This window comes from Mauremys reevesii, linkage group 4 (genome assembly GCF_016161935.1).
Source record: "Mauremys reevesii isolate NIE-2019 linkage group 4, ASM1616193v1, whole genome shotgun sequence".
NCBI lineage: Eukaryota > Metazoa > Chordata > Testudines > Geoemydidae > Mauremys > Mauremys reevesii.
The window spans coordinates 74,281,100-74,302,286 of NC_052626.1; the positions used below are offsets into that span (position 1 = coordinate 74,281,100).

A 21,187-nucleotide genomic window follows, 5' to 3' on the forward strand; every position below is an offset into this window, starting at 1 on the left:
GGTTGGAGCCTATGGTTACTGTTCAGCCCTGCCTGAGGGCCTGAGCTCCTGACCCAGCGTTTGTTGCCCTGCCCTGACCTAAGGCCTGGGCTTAATACTGTGTACTACTATTGCTCAGCCCTGACTGAGGGCCCGAACCCAGACTTAGCGGTGTTGCCCTACCCTGAGCCAGGGCCGGACTAACCGCATTTCGGCTGGCTACAGCAAGGGCTACCGAGGGAGACCTTCTGGCCGGACTAACTGCCCGGAACCAATGGTGTGTAGTGAGCCGGTGTGGCTCCCCACCGCCCCGGAGAGGATCGAGCCCCAGTGAACTCTTGTACATGAATAAACAGAAAACATAATCCACTCACATGTAACATCACTTCTAGGTCTCAACAATGCTAACTTCCTGACCAGAGGGGCTAATAACCTTATCCAAAAGTGAAAAAAAAACAAGTTGGACATACGTGGATTCCTTCAAGGAGAGGTCACACTTTGCATACTAGTAAAAGGAGGACTGTGCAAAGCAAAGGCAGACTCTCTTACCAAATCCATTAGGTTTAATATACATGGAGAAAAATACCATGAAGTCAAAAGCAAGGAAGCTTGTCATGTTAAATAGTATTATTCAATTTAATTTTGACATTAAGACTAGAAGGGACCATTAGATCATCTAGTTTGTCTTCCTGTATAACACAGGAAGACAAACTAGATGCATCCATTTACTCTTGTAATGAGCCCAATAACTTGTACTTAACTAAAGCATATCCTCCAGAAAGTCATTCAGTCTAGATCTGAATAATTCAGGAGTTGGAGAATCCATCACTTACCTTAATAGTTTGTTCCAAAGCTTAATAATCATCCTAATTGTATATGCTTTTTGTGTATGTTTCTGGGAGCCAAATTCATCTCTGCTGTAAGCGAGTACAACTCTCATTAGTGTCTCCTCATGTCCAGTGTCTGTATTGTAATTCAGAGAATACATGCACATATTGTTTGATACACAGATTCTGTCACAAGTTAATAGTAATACTTACCACTTCTCTAGCATTTTGCATCTCCAAAGGGCTGCTACTAGCTTTAACTAATGTTAAGATAATTAATTCTGACATAGATATTATTTCATTTTTGTGTCTAAGAGCTTTAGAGGTTAATATAGGCTATAGGCAGGGTGTACTGTTCAATGTACGTAGTTACTTCTGTTGTATATTGCAGTCCTGTTGTTTAACATCACAGCTGGCAAACAAAACCAATTAATGACCACTGATGTTATATGATGTAAGTAATAACCCTGATAGTCATATGAAATGGCAGCCAATCAGCGGTCAGGCGTCTTCTGCTGGTAGCAGGTCTAGTCATCAGACCTACTTTGATGGAATTGCTGCAGTCCAGAACACTCCCCTCCTTTGATGCCCATATTTATAGTTATATGATGATCCAAAAAATGGGTCAGTTTACACTGTCTGTTCATGTCACTGCACATCAAGAAATAATATGAATGACACAATGTAACAAAGGGTGGCACAGCATGGTGCTGAACAAGTAATTTTGCAGCCCCAATACTCTGGTCTTCTAGCTTCTGTTGAGCTGAAAGAAACCAGGGTTCATGCACTAACCAAATTATTTTTGGATAACTGGGCACATCATATCTAAGACAAAGTTTTCCAGAAACATAGATTCTCTTTCTCAGACACACACATGCTTAATAATTCCCTTATTAAAGAACATGGGGTTTAACATACTAATAAATATATTATTAATAACAAAAATAACTACAATGTATGAGGTGTGGTGGTAGAGTTCAATTCCATGACCAAGGTCCAGGGAAAAGAGAATCAATTTAGCTACAACGAGTCAGGAAAAAGATCTTGGAGTCATCGTGGATAGTTCTCTGAAGATGTCCACGCAGTGTGCAGAGGCGGTCAAAAAAGCAAACAGGATGTTAGGAATCATTTAAAAGGGGATAGAGAATAAGACTGAGAGTATATTATTGCCCTTATATAAATCCATGGTACACCCACATCTTGAATACTGTGTACAGATGTGGTCTCCTCACCTCAAAAAAGATATTCTAGCACTAGAAAAGGTTCAGAAAAGGGCAACTAAAATGATTAGGGGTTTGGAGAGGGTCCCATATGAGGAAAGATTAAAGAGGCTAGGTCTCTTCAGCTTGGAAAAGAGGAGACTAAGGGGGGATATGATAGAGGTATATAAAATCATGAGTGATGTGGAGAAAGTGGATAAGGAAAAGTTATTTACTTATTCCCATAATACAAGAACTAGGGGTCACCAAATGAAATTAATAGGCAGCAGGTTTAAAACAAATAAAAGGAAGTTCTTCTTCACGCAGCGCACAGTCAACTTGTGGAACTCCTTACCTGTGGAGGTTGTGAAGGCTAGGACTATAACAGCGTTTAAAAGAGAACTGGATAAATTCATGGTGGTGAAGTCCATAAATGGCTATTAGCCAGGATGGGTAGAGAATGGTGTCCCTAGCCTCTGTTCGTCAGAGGATGGAGATGGATGGCAGGAAAGATCATTGCCTGTTAGGTTCACTCCCTCTGGGGCACCTGGCATTGGCCACTGTTGGTAGACAGATACTGGGCTAGATGGACCTTTGGTCTGACCCGGTACGGCCGTTCTTATGTTCTTAATCCCATCCTACATTGTGTCTTTCACATAACTTCACAGTGATGAGTGTGGTATAAGAACTTATATTGAATAGAATAGATAAAAAATCACCAAAAGCTTGTACAGTCCAATAGCTGTTTAGTAGCCCAAGTAATAGGCCCATATATTGGCCTCCTTTTTGGCAGTCTCAGCAGAAAGTCCAAGGATTGAATGGATAATGACGTCAGAAACGCCATATCATTCCAAGATGTGGTGTGTCTAGGGCAGAGCTGAGGGATATTGATAGGGTGGGATTAGAGAACCTTGCAGTGTTGCTGCCCAAACTGGTCAGTCTCTGCTCCTCTCATCTCACTAGGTGTTTATACTGTGATCATCAGTACATGGTTCTTTAGCCATATAAACAAGAAGAGAAGAAGTGGGGCCACTGTGCAGCGAGTATGGGGTAGAGATTATGGGTAATCTAGATATGGTCCAAAAACTATATAAATACTTTGCCTCAGTCTTCAGTAAGAATAATAATGTAGAACTTGGGGGCAAAGGCAAGATGGCTCTGGGAATGAGTGTATAGATATAGCAGTTATTACCTCTGAGGTGGAAGGAGAACTCAAAGAGTTTAATGTGGTCAAATTCAGGGGACTGGATAATCTCCATCTCAGAATATGGAAAGAATTGACACATAATATTGCAAGTTGAATGGCAATAACAACAAATCCATCAAATAGGGCTGAGGAGAGGGATTTCATATGACTGGAGAGTAGCAAATGTAGTACCTTTGGGGGGGAATATGTGACCTGGACAACTACAGAACCATGACTCTGACCTCAATAGTATACAAGAAGTTAGAACAAAAATTGTGGGAAAAATAATTAAAGCCACGGAATTAAATGGAAAATGGGATAAAATGCAACATGGGTTTATCAAAGGTAGATCATGTCAGACTAACCTGATATCTTTCTTTGATAAAATATATGATTTCTTAAACAAGGGAAATGCAGTAGATCTAATCTCTCTGGTCTTCAGTAAAGCATTTGACATGATACCACATGGGAAATAATTAGTTAAAATGGAGGAGATGGAGATTAGTACATGAGTCTTAACATTGGTAAGGAACTGACTACAGTGGAGACAGCAGGCTGTGATGAAAGGAGAAAATTCAGGCAGGAGGGCCGTTACTAGAGGAGGTCCTCAAGGACTGGTCTTGGAAACTACCTTATTTAACATTTTCAGTCATGACCTTAGCACAAAAAGCAGTAGTGCACTAATGAAATTTGCTATTGACACAAAGGGTATATCTACACTACGGGATTACTCCGATTTTACAGAAATCAATTTTTGGCAACAGATTGTATAAAGCCAAGTGCATGCGGCCACACTAAGCACATTAATTTGACGGTATGCATCCATAGTACCAAGGCTAGCGTCAACTTCCAGAGTGTTGCACTGTGGGTAGCTGTCCCATAGCTATCCCATAGTTCCTGCAGGCTCTCCCGCCCATTGGAATTCTGGGTTGAGATCCCAATGCCTGATGGGGCAAAAAACATTGTTGCGTGTGGTTCTGGGTACATGTCATCAGGCCCCCCTCGCCCTCCCTCCATGAAAGCAACGGCAGACAACCGTTTCGTGCCTTTTTTCCTGGGTTACCTGTGCAGACGCCATACCACGGCAAGCATGGAGCCTGCTCAGCTCAACGCAGCAGTCATGAATATTGTAAACACCTCGCGCATTATCGTGCAGTTTATGCTGAACCAGAACCTGGAAAACCAGGCAAGGAGGAGGCGATGGCAGTGCAGCGATGAGAGTGATGAGGACATGGACACAGAATTCTCTCAAACCGCAGGCACCAGTGCTTTGGAGATCATGGTGTTAATGGGGCAGGTTCATGCCATGGAACGTCGATTCTGGGCCTGGGAAACAAGCACAGACTGGTGGGACTGCATAGTGTTGCAGGTGTGGGACGATTCCCAGTGGCTGCAAAACTTTCGCATGCATAAGGGCATTTTCATGGAACTTTATGACTTGCTTTCCCCTGTCCTGAAGTGCCAGAATACCAAGATGAGAGCATCTCTCACAGTTGAGAAGCGAGTGGTGATAGCCCTCTGGAAGCTTGCAATGCCAGACAGCTACCGGTCAGTAGGGAATCAATTTGGAGTGGGCAAATCTACTGTGGGGGCTGCTGTGATGCAAGTAGCCAAAGCAATCACTGATTTGCTGCTACCAAAGGCAGTGACTCTGGGAAATGTGCAGGTCATAGTAGATGGCTTTGCTGCAATGGGATTCCCTAACTGTGGTGGGGCAATAGATGGAACCCATATCCCTATCTTGGCACCGGACCACCAGGGCAGCCAGTACATAAACTGCAAGGGGTACTTTTCAATGGTGCTGCAAGCACTGGTGGATCACAAGGGATGTTTCACCAACATCAACATGGGATGGCCAGGAAGGGTTCATGACGCTCGCGTCTTCAGGAACACTAATCTGTTTAAACGGCTGCAGCAAGGGATTTACTTCCCAGACCAAAAAATAACTGTTGGGGATGTTGACATGCCTATATTTATCCTTGGGGACCCAGCCTACCCCTTAATGTCATGGCTCATGAAGCCATACACAGGTAGCCTGGACAGTAGTCAGGAGCTGTTCAACTATAGGCTGAGCAAGTGCAGAATGGTGATAGAATGTGCATTTGGACATTTAAAGGGTCGCTGGCACATTTTACTGACTCGCTCAGACCTCAGCTAAACCAATATTCCCATTGTTATTGCTGCTTGCTGTGTGCGCCACAATCTCTGTGAGAGTAAGGGGGAGATGTTTATGGCGGAGTGGGAGGTTGAGGCAAATCGCCTGGCCGCTGATTACGTGAAGCCAGACACCAGGGTGATTAGAAGAGCACACTAGGAAGTACTGCGCATCAGAGAAGCTTTGAAAACCAGTTTCATGACTGGCCAGGCTACGGTGTGACAATCCTGTTTGTTTCTCCTTGATGAAAACCCACCCCCTTGATTGACTCATTCCCTGTAAGCCACCCACGCTCCCCCCTTCGGTCACAGCTTGCTTGCAAAGGAAATAAAGTCACTATCATCTAAAAACCATGTATTCTTTATTAATTGGTCATAAAAATAGGGAGAAAAGTGACAAGATAGCCTGGGTGGGGTGTGGGAGGAGGGGAGGAGGGAAGGAAAAGGCCACTTCAAAACTTATTGAATGACAGCCTTCTGTTGCTTGGGCTGTCCACTGGGGTGGAGTGGGAGGGTGCACGGAGCTTCCCCCCCGTGTTCTTGGGCCTCTGGGTGAGGAGGCTATGGAACTTGGGGAGGGCGGAGGGCAGTTAAACAGGGGCTGCAGCTGCACTCTGTGATCCTGCTGCCATTCCTGAAGCTCCACCAGAGGCCTGAGCATGTCTGTTTGATCCCGCAGTAGCCCCAGCGTTGCATCCTGCCTCCTCTGATCTTCCTGCCGCCACCTCTCATCTCGTCCCTCCTGTCTTCACGTTCATCCCTCCTGTCCTCACGTTCACTGGCCACTTTCCTGTACTGTGATACTGTGTCCTTCCACTCATTCAGATGAGCTCTTTCATTGCAGGTTGACTTCATGATCTCAGAGAACATTTCATCTCGCGTGCGTTTTTTTTTGCCGCCTTATCTGAGATAGCCTTCAGGATGGAGGAGGGAGGCTTGAAAAATTTGCAGCTGCGGGAGGGGAAAAAGGGAGAGAAGTATTTAAAAAGATACATTTTACAGAACAATGGGTATACTCTTTCATGGTGAACAACACTATTCACATTACATAGCACATGTGATTTCGGTACAAGGTCATATTTTGCATCTTAATATTGAGTGCCTGTGGCTTTGGTGTTAGAGATCACAGACACAGGGCCGGGCAACAGAATTCAGCTTGCATGCAGCCATGGTAAGCCATTGTCTTTCAGCTTCTGCAGCCTTCATAAAAGCAGCACCCTCCTTTCCCTTACCAAGCAAAGCCCATTGAGTGCTGCGGTTTTCGTGTTAACGTGCAGCAGCAGAAACCAAATTACCCCCCAATCCAATTCTCTGGGATGATCCCTTTACCGCTCCTCCCACCATGTGGCTGGTATCAGGGAAGATCCCTGCTAGCCAAACGCGAACAGCTCAGTGCCAATGCCCCCCCCCCCCCGACCTGGCTAACTGCGGGGAGGATTTCTTTTCAGCCACAGGCAAACAGCCCAGTAGGAACGGCCACCTCTGAATGTCCCCTTAATTAAATTCCCGTATTTCAACCAGGTTACCAGGAATGATATCACTCTCCTGAGGATAACACAGTGAGATAAAGAACGGATGTTGCTTGAATGCCAGCAAACACCGGGACCATACACTTCCAGGCTTTGTCATGCAATGATACCAGATTACTTGCTACTAGCATGACATGGTCAAGTGTCCTACCATGGAGGACAGAATAAGGCTGCCCTGCCCAGAAACCTTCTGCAAAGGTTTTTGGAATACCTCCAGGAGAGCTTCATGGAGATGTCTCTGGAGGATTTCTGTTCCATCCCCAGACACGTTAACAGACTTTTCCAGTTGCTGTACTGGCTGCAAATGCATCCCAAGTCCTCAGGGCAAATTAATCATTAAAAAACGCTTGCTTTTAAACCATGTTTTATATTTACAAAGGTACACTCACCAGAGGTCCCTTCTCTGGCTTCATGGTCCAGATACCTCCTTGGGAGGATTGGGAGGCTATTTCAATCAGGCTCAGAAAAAGATCCTGGCTGTTGGGGAGAAAGGTGTGCTGTGTGCTCTCTGCAAGCTCGTCCTCTTCCTCCTCATCATCTTCCCCATCTGCAAAATCCTCAGACATGGCTGAGAGTACCCCCTCCTTGGAACTCATGGTCAAGGGTAGGGTAATGGTGGTAGGCCCCCCCTAGAATTACATGCAGCTCAGCGTAGAAGCGGCATGTCTGCAGCTCTGCCCTGGAGCGTCAGTTTGCTTCTTTGGTTTTCTGGTAGGCTTGTCTGAGCTCCTTAACTTTCAGGCAGGAACTGTAGGGAGTCCTTATTGTGGACTCCCTCCATCATGCCCTTGGAGATTTTTTCAAATGTTTTGGCATTTCGTCTTTTGGAACGTAGTTCTGCTAGCACGGAATCGTCTCCCCATAAAGTGATCAGATCCAGTACCTCCCGTATGGTCCGTGCTGGAGCTCTTTTTCGATTCTCGGACTGCATGGTTACCTGTGCTGATGAGCTCTGTATGGTCACCTGTGCTGATCAGCTCTCCACGCTGGACAAACAGGAAATGAAATTCAAAAGTTCGCGGGGCTTTTCCTGTCTACCTGGCCAGTGCATCCGACTCCAGATTGCTGTCCAGAGCAGTCACAATGGTGCACCGTGGGATAGCTCCCGGAGGCCAATACTGTCAAATTGCAGCCACACTAACCCTAATTCGAACCAGCAATGTCGATTTCAGCGCTACTCCCCTCGTCAGGCAGGAGTACAGAAATCGGTTTTAAGAGCCATTTATGTCAAAGTAAATGGCTTCATTGTGTGGACTGGTGCAGGGTTAATTTGATTTAACACTGCTAAATTTGACCTAAACTCGTAGTGTAAACCAGGCCAAAGTTGGGAGGTATTGCCAATACAGAGGAGGACTGGAATATTGTACAGGAAAACTGTATGTTCTACAGGACTGGAGTAATAGTACAAATCCTATAAAAATACATCAAGAGGGTAAACACCATGGCAGAAGAAGAGCTATTTAAGCTTGAGGACAATGTTGGCACAAGGACAAATGGGAATAAACTGGTCATGAATAAATTTAGGCTGGAAATTGGAAGGAGGTTTCTGACCATCAGAGGAATGAGGTTCTGGGACAGCCTCCCAGTGGAAGTAGTGGGGACACACAGTCTAACTAGTTCTAAAATGGAGCTTGATTAATTTAGAAACAGAATTAAATGACAGGTTTTGCCTGTGATAGCAGGGAACTGGACTTGACCTAGGAGATCCCTTCCACTTCCAGTCCTATGTCCCTATCCTTCAATCAAAGAAAATTACATCCACAAATTCCCCTTTATTGTCTCTTAGGTAAACAACTTTAGTAAGTTAGAAAACATGATTTGCACCTACACAAGCTGTGATAGTTTCCCTTATTGCCCTAGCACATTATTTAACACAGTCGTTACAAATTCTAAGTCACCATAAGTCTAACAGTACATTCAAAGAGCATTCTAGTCCTTCACAAATCAGTCAAGCACTTCCCATTCTCCTTAACTGCTGCTCAGAACAGTCTGAACAATGGGAGGAAAACAAAGCTCTGAATACCCTGTAACATAAAATATATGATGGCCATTCCCATGTGGCAGTAATCATATGCTCACCCTTCTCTCGTCACTTGCAAAGATGACTATCATACCACAGATCAGCTGCCCTGGGTCTAGACAACAAACCCATCTTCAGAAAATATTGCTCAGTTATTGAGAGCAAAATGAAAGGTGGACGACAATAGATGCCTGCTGACCTGCTCCTTGGAACCTCTTCAGCTTTACCTGCATGTATCACTGGCATAGTGAATTACTGCTGGGACTTCCTAACCAAGGCCTCAAGGGAAAGCACAACCGACTCAGTGAAAATCTGGTTTCAGAGCAAAGGGAAAAATCTCTCTTTGGAGACAGATCCGTAATACAAAGAATCCAGTCTTCATAGGGATAACAATCAGAAAGGGAAGAGCCAGCAGCACTAACTGCATCCTTGGGAGAAAAGGGACTTGATCTAAATAAAATAAACTGTGAAATCACTATTAATAATTCAGACCAACATTTTGTGTCCTTTCATAGATTAGAGGTGCAACCTCTGGTCACAATGAACATGCAAAAGCGTTAGCAAGAAGGCAGTGGAAATTATTAAGCTTTCAGAGTGAAATTCAGCTTGGAGCAAAGGGTAAGCACAAGGCTTATGCATCACTTTAATCCTGTGTAAACCCATGCTGGCCATCTGCACAGGGGTGAATTTCACCTTCAAAGAGAGCTCTACAACATGACTATTTCACTAATACAGGTGCCCTTATTTCTTTCCACAGGATTTTTTTTTCCACATGATAATGTTCTCATCTTGGGTGTGCTGAGCCCTGGTGCCTAAGGGAGCAGCTGGGGAGCAGAGATTGCCAAATTATTCACTCAGGGAAGAATTCTTCAGCATTAAGAAATGATCCCTATAGCCCATCTTGATATATCACAGATCTTTTAACACTCTCTTTAACTTCAAGAAGCAGCTCAGGTTCAGGCCCAGAAAGGGAAATGAACAAAGCTGAAGCTGTTCTTTAGCTTTAAGCACACAGAGAGAAGTAAAGGCAGACCACGTTACTTTTGCATAGATTATAACGTATGCTGTACATTTGTGGTGAAGGAAGAATGCTGGTTTTGTGATTAAGGCACTGGACTTGGACACAGCAGATCTAGGTTCCATTCCCAGCTCTGCCATAAACTGACTTGTGTGACCTTGGGCAAATCCATCCCCTCTCCATGGCTCAGATCCCTCTCTATAAAATGAGGCTAATACCTCACCGGGGTATTATGAGACTAAATTCATTAATGTTTGTGAGGTGCTCCAGTGAAGGAGGCCATGTAAGTGCTTGGATGGAAGGAAGTCTGGTTAGATTGTCAGCAATTTGGGGTAGATACCTTTTCTTCATACCTGGCTATAAAGCACCTAAACACATTATTGATAAATAACAACAATAATACTATAATAAAGTACTGTCCCTGGTGAGGGGAGAAGACTCCTGGATTCTTTTCTGACTTGCTCTTTGACTGTGGACAAGTAATGAAACTCTCTGTGCCCCATCTGGGTAATGAGGACACAATAGTACCAACCCATTTCATAGGAGTGTTGTGAGACTTAGCTCACTAATATTCAGAAAGCACTTTGAAATCCTAGAACGGAAGGTGCTACAGAAGACTCATATTATTATTCTATATCAAAATAAGGCTGCAAACAACAGTATATCTGCAGCAAGGCACTGTCCCTGGTAGTGCATGGCATGTCAGTCACACAGCCATCCGTTCCCCTTATTACCATAATAGCTTGTTCATAGCCTGAATTGCTTAACATAATACTCCCACATCCTGTGAGTCCGATTTATTAAGTATTTATAAATATATAGTTTATTTGGCCCCTCAGGCCCAAACCTTCCTCCTCATTAAGGGATTCCACAGCTCTTCTTCCTGGCACTGTGTAATGGTTAAAGCTGTAGCCAGGTCCCAGCCCTGCCTCACAGTACCTCTCTTCTCTTGGATCTCCAGAGGCTTCTATCTTCTCTCCACCCCAGGCAGCCTGATTTTAGCCACTTGACCTGCCTGCCATGTAACTAGCTAATCCCCCAGGTGAAGAAAATAAGCAAAAACAATGAGGAGTCTTTGTGGCACTTTAGAGACTAACACATTTATTTGGGCATAAGCTCTAAACTCCACTTCATCAGATGCATGGAGTGAAAAATACAGTAAGCAGTATAAATATTACAACATATGAAAAGATGGGAGTTGCCTTACCAAGTGGGGAGGGTCAGTGCTAATGAGGCTAATTCAATTAAGGTGGAAGTGGCCTATTCTCAACAGTTGACAAGAAGAGGTGAATACCAAGAGTGGGGAAATTACTTTTGTAGTGCTAACGAGGCCAATGCAATCAAGGTGGACATTGCCCATTTCCAACAGTTGACAAAAAGGTGGGAGTATCAGCAGAGGGAAAATTACTTTTTGTAGTGACCCAGCCACTCCCAGTCTTTATTCAGTGTGTCACAGGTGGGGCTGGACCCATCTTAAAGGGTCAGTACAGCTGTGACAGTATCATTTTGAGGGCAGGTCTAATAATTGTTGCTCAAGGATTTTGCATAATTTGCTGCCTCTGGCAATTTCCCATTACCCTTGTGGCAATGTCTGACAAAAGGGAAATAGTAGCTATCTATTCAGGCAATATTTTGCACTGCTTAGTTTGATATGGCTGCAGGCCAGACTCCAATTCAGAGGAGAACAAAGTACACACAATCAGGAGTGTGAATGGGGCTGTCTGGTGGAAATCAATACATCTTTTAATCGTAGTTTTGTAAAAGATTCATTATCTCTTTCACCTCAGAATAGGGAAACTTACTTATGAAGCGAGATGACTCAAAGATCATGCTCATTAAGTGTAGCTTCAGCACACATTCTTCACTCGGAGATGACGAGCAAAGCACTAAGAAAGGTGTCATTTCCTGATGTGTGTACATTGTTGGTAATAGAATGTAATTGTCAGCTGTTTCAATGTCTACAAACCTCAGTTCAAAGCCACAGGGGATTTACACAGCAATGTAAATTCTGGCTTTGAAGTTGTGTAAATTCACATTACTGTTATGAGTAGAGCAGAATTGCCATTAACAAGTCTATTCAAAAGGTATGAGCCCAAACCTGCTCTCACTTCCACCACTGCTTCCCACTGCCCACTGCCATTAAAGTTAGTGGTAAGATACCAATAGATTTCAAAGGGAATGGAATCAGGCTCAGTGGGGGCTCGGGGGGGGGGGGGAATTAGTGCAGAATTTGCCCCAAAGGGTTTACGAGTGAAAAACGGCTCAAAATATTGATGGACACAGATTTAGAGACATGGGGCTACATTTTCAGAAGTGACTAGTCACTTTGGGAGCCAGATTTAAAACAAAGCCCCCAAAGTGAGAGAAAGTGGGATTTTCCTCCACCACAACAAAATGAAACCTAAAAACTTGGTGATGGTGATCCAAGGCAAGAATCAACTCCAATGTGTAAGTCGTGCTTTTGCATACACAAGTTCAGATCCATACACTTCATTTTTCATGTAGTGCATGGGCAGGTTCTCCAGATAAGGCTTTATGGGGTTTTCTCTTTGGCTCCTCTAGACTTGCTGGTTCGGGTATTATTTTTGTGCTCTGACTGACCCATGTTCCGGGGTTATTTTTGCAGGGATCTGGAGATGTATAAAAGTGAAAATGGTTAATGCAGCCAGGGTGTTAAAGAGCAGAGCACAAGCAAATGGTCTGCTTGGTGTGCAACCAGATTCCGCTAGGAAACATCTTATACTGTGAAAAGGTAATGCAGCCTGACCAATACACAGATAAAAATGTTTCCCCTGTTTAATATAGAAGATTATGTTAATACTGTCTTGGGATGATGGACAGCTAGGATGACCAGATAGCAAGTGTGAAAAATCAGGACATGGGATGGGGGTAACTGGCACCTATATAAGAAAAAGCCCCAAATATCGGGACCATCCCTATAAAAATCGGGACATCTGGTCACCCTATGGACAGCTGACTGGTAAAGTTAGATTCCATAAGAGAAGAAACTTTCTGCAATGCACTATGAGCTTGGTCAAAGTCAATAGAATTCAATGGAATCTTTCAACCAACTTCTGTGGGCTTTAGCTCAGGGCCTAAGAGGGGCGGGAGGAATGTATTGCAGGCTGCTTGTTTCATTTGGGAAGTAATGAGCTTATTTTGGTCCTTTAAGAAGCAGTGCTGGGCACCCAGAATATGGTAATGACTACTTGTGCATGTGCTTAGTATAACTGTCCAGGGATCTGCAGGAGCCATTGTTGAGACAGAGGAAAAATATGAACCAGGTAACCACTGGGCACTTGGACCATTAAAATAGAGGAAAGAGTGTTTTAGTGGCATGTGGCATTTATGCCAATTGTTGATACTAATAGGGCCAACTCCATCAGAGGTTGTGTGAGAGTAAGGTGAGTAGGGTTATTATATAAATAATCATCATAATTTGGCTTACACTGTCCAGCTGGGAAGGATCTTGTTCCCATTGAAATAAAGGAGATTGGCTCTGCTGCAAACACTGTGCAATCTTCCACATAATGGTAATTAGGGAGAGGGGATTGAGTTTAGTCATGTACTAGATCTTGTGGCACATTCATTTGTCAAGGGGAGGGAGCGAGAGGCAGCCTGCTCACAATACCAATGTGTTTTTTGCGACTTGTGTGCCCTGTCACTCCATGGTAATGTCCCCAAGTAATGCTATAGACAATTGATGGACAGATTGGCCTTTTCTAGGCAGAATGTCAGGGGGTTGCATGGACAGTAACCCTTGGGTTTATTCAAGGGAAACTAGTTTCCCTTTCCATGCAGAATGCAATTAACAAGAGGATTGTTTCTTGTACCTCTGATTAATCCATGCAAGTGACCGGGGAACACGAGTTGCCAGAATCATGAAAAGTGAAGTGAGCTGCCCACAGCTGCATTAGGTTTATGCTGGGGATTCATACTTATCATTTCTGACAAGCAGGTAAGCAGGGCTCTGTCATGCTGTCAAGGAAAGAATGAATGTCAGATCAGTGAGATTGTGGATCCTGGCAACAGCTCACTGGCCAGAAAGCATGGGGAAGCCTGGCAGAGCTCACACGCTCTTCCATCACCTCGCGCTGCAATGAGGTCCTACAGAGGCACCCTGGAGGCGAGAAGGTGCACCCTGGGAAAGGTGACACACTGCCTATGGAATCCCCAGCATAAACCTAATGCATCTGTGGGCAGCTCACTTCACTTTTCATGATTCTGGCAACTCGTGTTCCCCGGTCACTTGCATGGATTAATCAGGAACCGGTGTAATGCTTCTGGAGGCACTGGAGTAGCCTGCTTAGCCACAGCACATGCTACCTGGCCACTCCCAATGTGAGTGCAATGGAACTGTCCAGTGCACAGGCACAGTGATTTCCCCACAATCCCTTTGAGCCTTTCAGTACTGCAGGCATTGTTAGTGGCACTCCCCCACGCAGGATGGGCTTAGCCTGCTAGTCTGAGGCAGTCATGATTTGGCCCTTTAATATTCTGGAAATAGAAGGAAAAGCAGCATTCGCTACTCCTCCTTTTATTGTTAAAGGAAGCCACAAGTTCTGAGCTGTTGTAAAGCAGCAGACCTTCTCCTCACTTGCTTTCCCCATAAGGGGGCTTTGAAAGGGGCACTGCAGCCTGTTTTGTTCACAGATAGTCCTGTCAGAAATGGTCATTTGCAGCGGCGGCTCCAGGCACCAGCATTCCAAGCGCGTGCCTGAGGCCGCAAGCCACGGAGGGGCGCCCTGCCGGTCCCTGCGAGGACGGCAGTCAGGCAGCCTTCAGCGGCGTGCCTGCGGGAGGTCCGCAGGTCCCGTGGCTTCGGTGGCAATTCGGCAGCGGGTACGCTGAAGCCGCGGGACCGGCGGACCTCCCACAGGCAAGCCACCGAATCCGCGGGACCAGGGACCTCCCACAGGCGTGTCGCCGAAGGCTGCCTGACTGCCGTGCTTGGGGGGGCACAAAAGCTAGAGCCTCCCCTGGTCATTTGTCTCATCTAATTGGGTCCTCTGCAATCTGCAGGGATCCTCTCAACATAATTTCCGCTAGTGACTTGCCTGTTCCTGAATCGCAGGTGCTCAGGTACCAGAGGGATGAGAACAATAGGTAGATACACACCTTATAGACTAGCTCTCTGATACTAATGTCCTGACCACCTCCTTCAAAGAGCCTATTCCACTTCCCAGTTCTTACTGTTAAGAGTTTGTTCTTCTCATCTACCCTAAACTCCTCCCTCTCCTCCATTAGCTTTAGACCATTTCTCCTTGTCCTACTGTCATCTTCAACTGCCACTAATTCCCTTCCCTTTATTTACAGTGTTGTCTTGGGGGTATACACAGACTGATATAATATTTCCCTCCCCCCCTTCCAACTCTTCTCTTTTTCAGATTATATAAATCTAGCTTTCTCAGGCTCTCTTCACATTCCTTCTTGCTGAGCTTTTAATTTTATTTTATTTGCCCCCCTTTGTATTTTCTTTAGTTTTTCTGAATCTTTTCCCAAGTGGGGCTGCCAGAACTCCTTGCTGGAGTTATCACTAGGGGCGGCTCTAGGCACCAGAAAAACAAGCTGGTGCTGCCTAGGGCAAAAAAAAGGGGGCGCGCCCCTGGGGCCGGGGGGGAGGCTGGGCGGCGATGCGGGCCCGCAGTCGCGGCCGGAGGAGAGGGAGGGGCGACTGACCTGGGACCGCCGAGGCATGACTGCAGAGGGGCGCTGGTCCCGGCTCGCTGACCTCCCTCCGCCCAGGCATGACAGCGGCAGCTCAAGCGGCGGACCCGGACCGCGAACCCGCGTCCGCCCGCGCGGAGGTCGGCCGCCGCACCGACCAGCGGACGACCTCTCGCAGTGCCGCGAGGTCCGCTGCGCTGCTCCTCCTCCCTCCCGGGCGCCGCCATGGGCGGACGGCCAGCTGAAAACGCCCCCCTGGTTATCACACCATTACAAAAGGGACGTGAAGCTATGTTAAGCCAGTGACACATACACACACAGGTACACGAGTTCTGCAACATAGACAGTGCAAGATTGTTGTCATACTTGCTTACAGTCTCTGCACACCTACTGTAATACATTGGCTTTGTGTGTATGCGTCCTACGGAGAAGATGCCTCCAACTAGAGCAGACTGCACTGAATTCAAGTAGGTGAGGTCTATGTTTTCAAAGCTGAAGATTGAGGGACTTTGTTTTGGAATCCTAGGGTCATGTTGGTCCTCTATCCAGTAATATGACTCTTATCTGAAGCCCCTGGATTTGTTGCTCTAGTATCCAACTCTTTGCTTTATTTTAAGATTTTGGGATGTCTTGAGTATAGAAGGAGTTATATAAACCTCTATTTTGTTGCATCTTATTCTGTGGCATTCATGGAAGACAAATACAGCAGCAGCAAATTCAAAGAAAAATGCAAAAATTACTTGATATATCATTAAAATCTGTCTTAAAATATCTAACTGTGGCTGAGAAGCACACAAGATAGGCAGCCTTGACTTCCAGTACAGACAAATACTATATGAAGAAGCAATTAGGGAAGAATTAGTAGCAGATCAATATGCAAGAATCAAAAAAGTTAAGGATGGGGACAAACCCATGAGCTCATCCAATCCAGCTTTTTGCCAAAGCAGGACTGTTACCTACAGAGGCAGGAATAGCTATCAGCCACTGTGCTAAAATAAACTGGTATCCTTACCCAGTTGAAAAGGGATAATGCGCTAAAATTCGACCACTCAGTCCCTTCTGCAACAAAGACAGTGACAGAACCCAGAGATAGGGAATGATGGCCAATGATAGCTCAATGTACCCATTAAAATGAGCTTCCTTAGACCACATCATAACACAAAGGCAGAAAAAATGATACATAATGTCCAATTTTGCCTCTTTGATTCCTGGTGCCACAGGATAAATAGCATGTTCATGATCACAGGTAAAACCAGGGTGCAGGAAAATCTCCACTTTTACATGAAATGAAAGATCCAGTGCAGCATTCCACATTCCATACAGGTCGTAGCAATTAGCAGCTCCAGCTAAGTATGGAAATGCAGCTGAACAGATTAAAACAAACACATAAGGACCAAAGCTCTGCTGGTTGAAGGTTTAGGGGAAAACCCTGCTCATCTTACTCAAAACGAGTAGGCCTGTTGTCTCAAGGGGACTATTGACACGAATAAGTCCTAAGTCTGTCTAACCATGAGATATCAGAGGAGCCTCTGGTGCTTAGTTGAAGTCTTTGGTCCTAATTCCCCATTGACTTGCACTTTGTATTATTATTCACACCAATCCACAGGGAGGTGTGACAGAGTTCCTCCTCTGACTTGGTGGCTTCTGCGCTTTCTGGCAGATTTTCTCGCCTCAGAGGTTCACGACAGTCCTCAGTTTGGCTCCTTTTGTTAGTGGCACAAACCTGCTGTTCACTCGGCTAACCTCATCACTGGCTAGCATGGGGAAAGGAGGAAAACAATCCCTCGCAGTCTCTGCTGGCCCACCTAATGGGTCAGGGGACAGGCCAGAGATCTTCCCCTCTGGTGGGACCCACAGTCCAGACCAACTCCTCTTATATCAAATAGGGAGTTGTGGGGGATGGGGAGAACCCAGGCCCACCCTCTACTCTGGGTTCCAGCCCAGGGCCCTGTGGATTGCAGCTGTCTTTAGTGTCTGGAACAGCTGCATGACAGCTACAACTCCCTGGGCTACTTCCCCATGGCCTCCTCCCAACACCTTCTTTGTCCTTACCACCGGACCTTCCTCCTGATAATGCTCGTACTTCTCAGTCCTCCAGCAGTATGCCTACTCACTCTCAGCTACTTGTGTGCCTCTTGCTCCCAGCTCCTCGCACGCCCCTCACTGACTGCAGTGAGATCCTTTCTAAACCAGGTGCCCTGATTAGCCTGCCTGTCTTAATGGATTCTAGCAGCTTCTTAATTGGCGCCAGGTGTCCTAATTAGCCTGCCTGCCTTAATTGGTTCCAGCAAGTTCCTGATTGTTCTGGAACCACCCTGTTACTTTACCCAGGGAAAAGGGACCTGCTTAATCTGAGGCTAATATATCTGCCTTTGATCACTCTCCTGTAGCCATCTGGCCCGACCCTGTCACAGAGGTTAAAATGATACCAAACCAGAACAGCAGCATTTTACACTCACTGTGTGTTCCCTTTGCACAAGTGTAAAACGACACAACAGAGTGTAAGATAGGGGAGAATCAGGCCCTCTGGCTTATTTACAGATTTTCTTACATTTGAAATATGTTGTTTCTGTGCATATTCTGCAGGCTCAAAGCATCAACTCATGTAATCTGGTGCTTTATATAATCAAGGATGAAAACAAGTAAGAGAGGATAACAACAGGAATAAAACTGATCCCTGAAATAATGCCCCCTTAACAAGTTGATGCTGGAGAACAGGCTTGACACCAATAGCTGAAGAAGATGGAAAAACACAACTAAACCTGAAGTCTGTTTAATATAAATTGGATTGGAATCAATGTGCAGTTGTTCAACCGAAACCCACACGTCTCTAGCTGCATTCATTCAGAAGGGGAAACCATGGCAAGCGTTTTATGTGCAGACCTACAGAAATAGCACCAATTAGCCAGCTTGGATCAATTCACTGGTCACAAACTTGTTACAAGTTAACTTCAGTAATAGCAGCTGCTGTCAAGAGACTTTTTCCCCCCAAACAAGATTATTAAAAAGAAAAAAAATGTCCGAGTAGTAGAGAAATTCAGTTATCTCGGGGGTGAAAAAAGACTTCTGAGTGTTTCAGTAAGGAGCAAAGAAATGAGATGGTAAATTGCCGGAGATGTTCACACCATTGTGAACAGACAGTACAGAATTTGGTCAGTTTCCAGGCAACAGTACCTCCTTCCTGCACACATGAAGTTTGTGCCAAATTGGCCACTGGTCATTTCTTTAGTTTAAAATGATGGTGGAATCTTGCTTCAATTCAAAGTGGGCTATTGTCTACCCTTAATTAAAATGCCCCATCATGTTGTTTCCTCTTAAGAAGAAATACCCTGTTAATGCCCTAAACAATTGCAAGGCTAAATGGCACAACTGGCAGAACACTGTGGCTACTGCTCCCAGCGACACACCCCAGAAATCCAGGAAAAGGGACAGGCTACTTGCCACGGTTACACAGTTGCACCATAGGCTTTATAAATATTTATTGAGCCATTTGTTTAGAAACTGTTACAAACCCCTGTCAAAGGAAATCTTTGTCCTAGAAATAAAGCCAATTGTCTTTGCCAATTGGCTGCTTGTTACATGCCAGTCAATTTGTAGGGAGAGGGGGAAAGAATTATTCTGTTTATTTTTTCATTATTAGCTCTTTACGGGACGAAGGCCATTTCACTGCTATTCTTGTCCTTCCATTCATTCACCAATCCCCATCTCCATTGTAGGGCAAAGCCTTCTTCTGTTCATCATACTGGAGGATTTGGCTGGGAGTTCACCCCACTTGGCCTGTGTGCAAATTGGTGAGGATGCCCAGTGTGACACTGTTAGTCAATCTTCTGCTCTATTGGCCTCATAACCAACATTGAAGCTGCCAGGGCCTGTCAACCTCCACTGTCATAATTCGGAATGTTATCTGGCTTGTTTCCATTCACTTGTAGGGGGTATCTGACTCAAATTTCCCATTTTATTTACAGTCATCAGCTTGTGCTTTCTATTTTGCATCAGTTCCAATGATTTAAACATGTCACAAAATAAGAGAATGAGACAGACTTGTTATTTAGAGACCAAGGATAATCTCTAGGCTGAATCAGTGTTGTTTAGTTCGCAGTTAACCACACATAATGGGCCTCATAAGCCTGAACATCATGGAAAGAGAAAGGTTATAACTTCACATTTCTTTAAAAAAAACAACACCCACTGAAAATACTCTGCAGTCTCTGACGGCATCGTTAACACCACAAATGGTGAGTTAGTCCCTTGGAAAGATCTGGGTTCACAGCTCAAATCTCTCCCTTTAATGAGATAATCCAAACACCTGACTCTATCCACTCCAGATTTTGTGGGAAATCTGCATCCAGATTTTGAATCCATATAACCCACTCCCAATTCCTGAAAGTTAAGAGCATTCAGATCCAGGATTTTGATGCAGTCTACTGTAGAGATATTAACTTATTGGTTCAGGCTCATCTGAGATTTTGATTCAAGCCACTTTCTAATGAACATAAACTGGGACTGTAGATGACAGGATGGAGTGGCTGGGTGTGGCTTATAGGGCAGTGCTTGCTGGTGGGTGGCAAGTGCTCTGGCAGTGACTGGGTAGCTTTAGTTGGCTCAATGAGGGGACAGTGTGGGAGGCCATAAGTAACAAAGAGGGGTGGCTAATGATACTCTGTGTGTTGACAGTAAATGTGGAGACATGGGCCCAAGAATTTGTGTGCATCACCAGTAAAAACACATTTGATGTCTAGTAGTCCAACAAACAGCAGTGTCAGGAAAATATTCCCCCAAATGAGGTCATATTGACAATGGAACATTGTGCTGAGGGGATGATCCATTACCGGAAAAGCTAATGAGTTGATTGGTGAAAACATGTAGAGAGGTTCATTGTAGCAGAGAATCCTACACCCCTGGAGGAATATGGGCCCAGAGATCTTTTCCAGCCCCATGGGCTCAGAGACCCTGTGGTCTAGCAATTACCGCAAAGGACCGGGAGTCAAAAGGAAACTGAGATCAAATTCATTGAGTGACCCAGGTCACCCCTTTTTGCCTCAGTAACCTTCCCCCATCTGATACAGGAACCTCGCTACAGACGTAACACTGCTTCTGAGCTCGGCTTTCCTCACGTTACACATATGGCTCATATCGTACCCAGATCTCCAGAGGAGTCATGAAGAAAGAAATTACACAGCAAACAGCCTCATTCATTGTAAATAATTTTCCCCTCAAGCCTCCAACTGATGCAGTTTGTTTATCTTTAACCACAATAATTATCAGCTGCTTGACCTGAATTTGTAACAATAATAAAAATGTCATCATCATCATCATCTATATAGAGCCATAAATGCACCTAGCATTAATGAAACTTTGCAAGTACTGTTCAGTATTCATTCACTGTTTAAGCCTCATAACATCCCTGAGAAGGAGGTATTGTACCAACTGTATAGCTGGGTACACTGAGGCGCACAGAGGTGACATGATTTGCCCAAGGTTCCACAGAGACTTAGTGAAATAGTACCCAAGAGTCTTGACTCCTTCCTAGCTGGTTGCTCTAAGCACTAGGTCACATTGTTTCTCTAACCTGTAAATGGTAGAAGCTTAGTGTCCTCTTGGCCTTCCT

The 21,187-nt window shown here is 45.0% G+C and overlaps 1 long non-coding RNA gene across 1 annotated transcript in view; it reads left to right on the forward strand.

Annotated features, from left to right (window-relative positions):
• Positions 1-21,187, forward strand: part of LOC120402891 — a 204,428-nt gene that overhangs the window by 181,451 nt on the left and 1,790 nt on the right. The gene's annotated exons all lie outside the window — the stretch shown is intronic.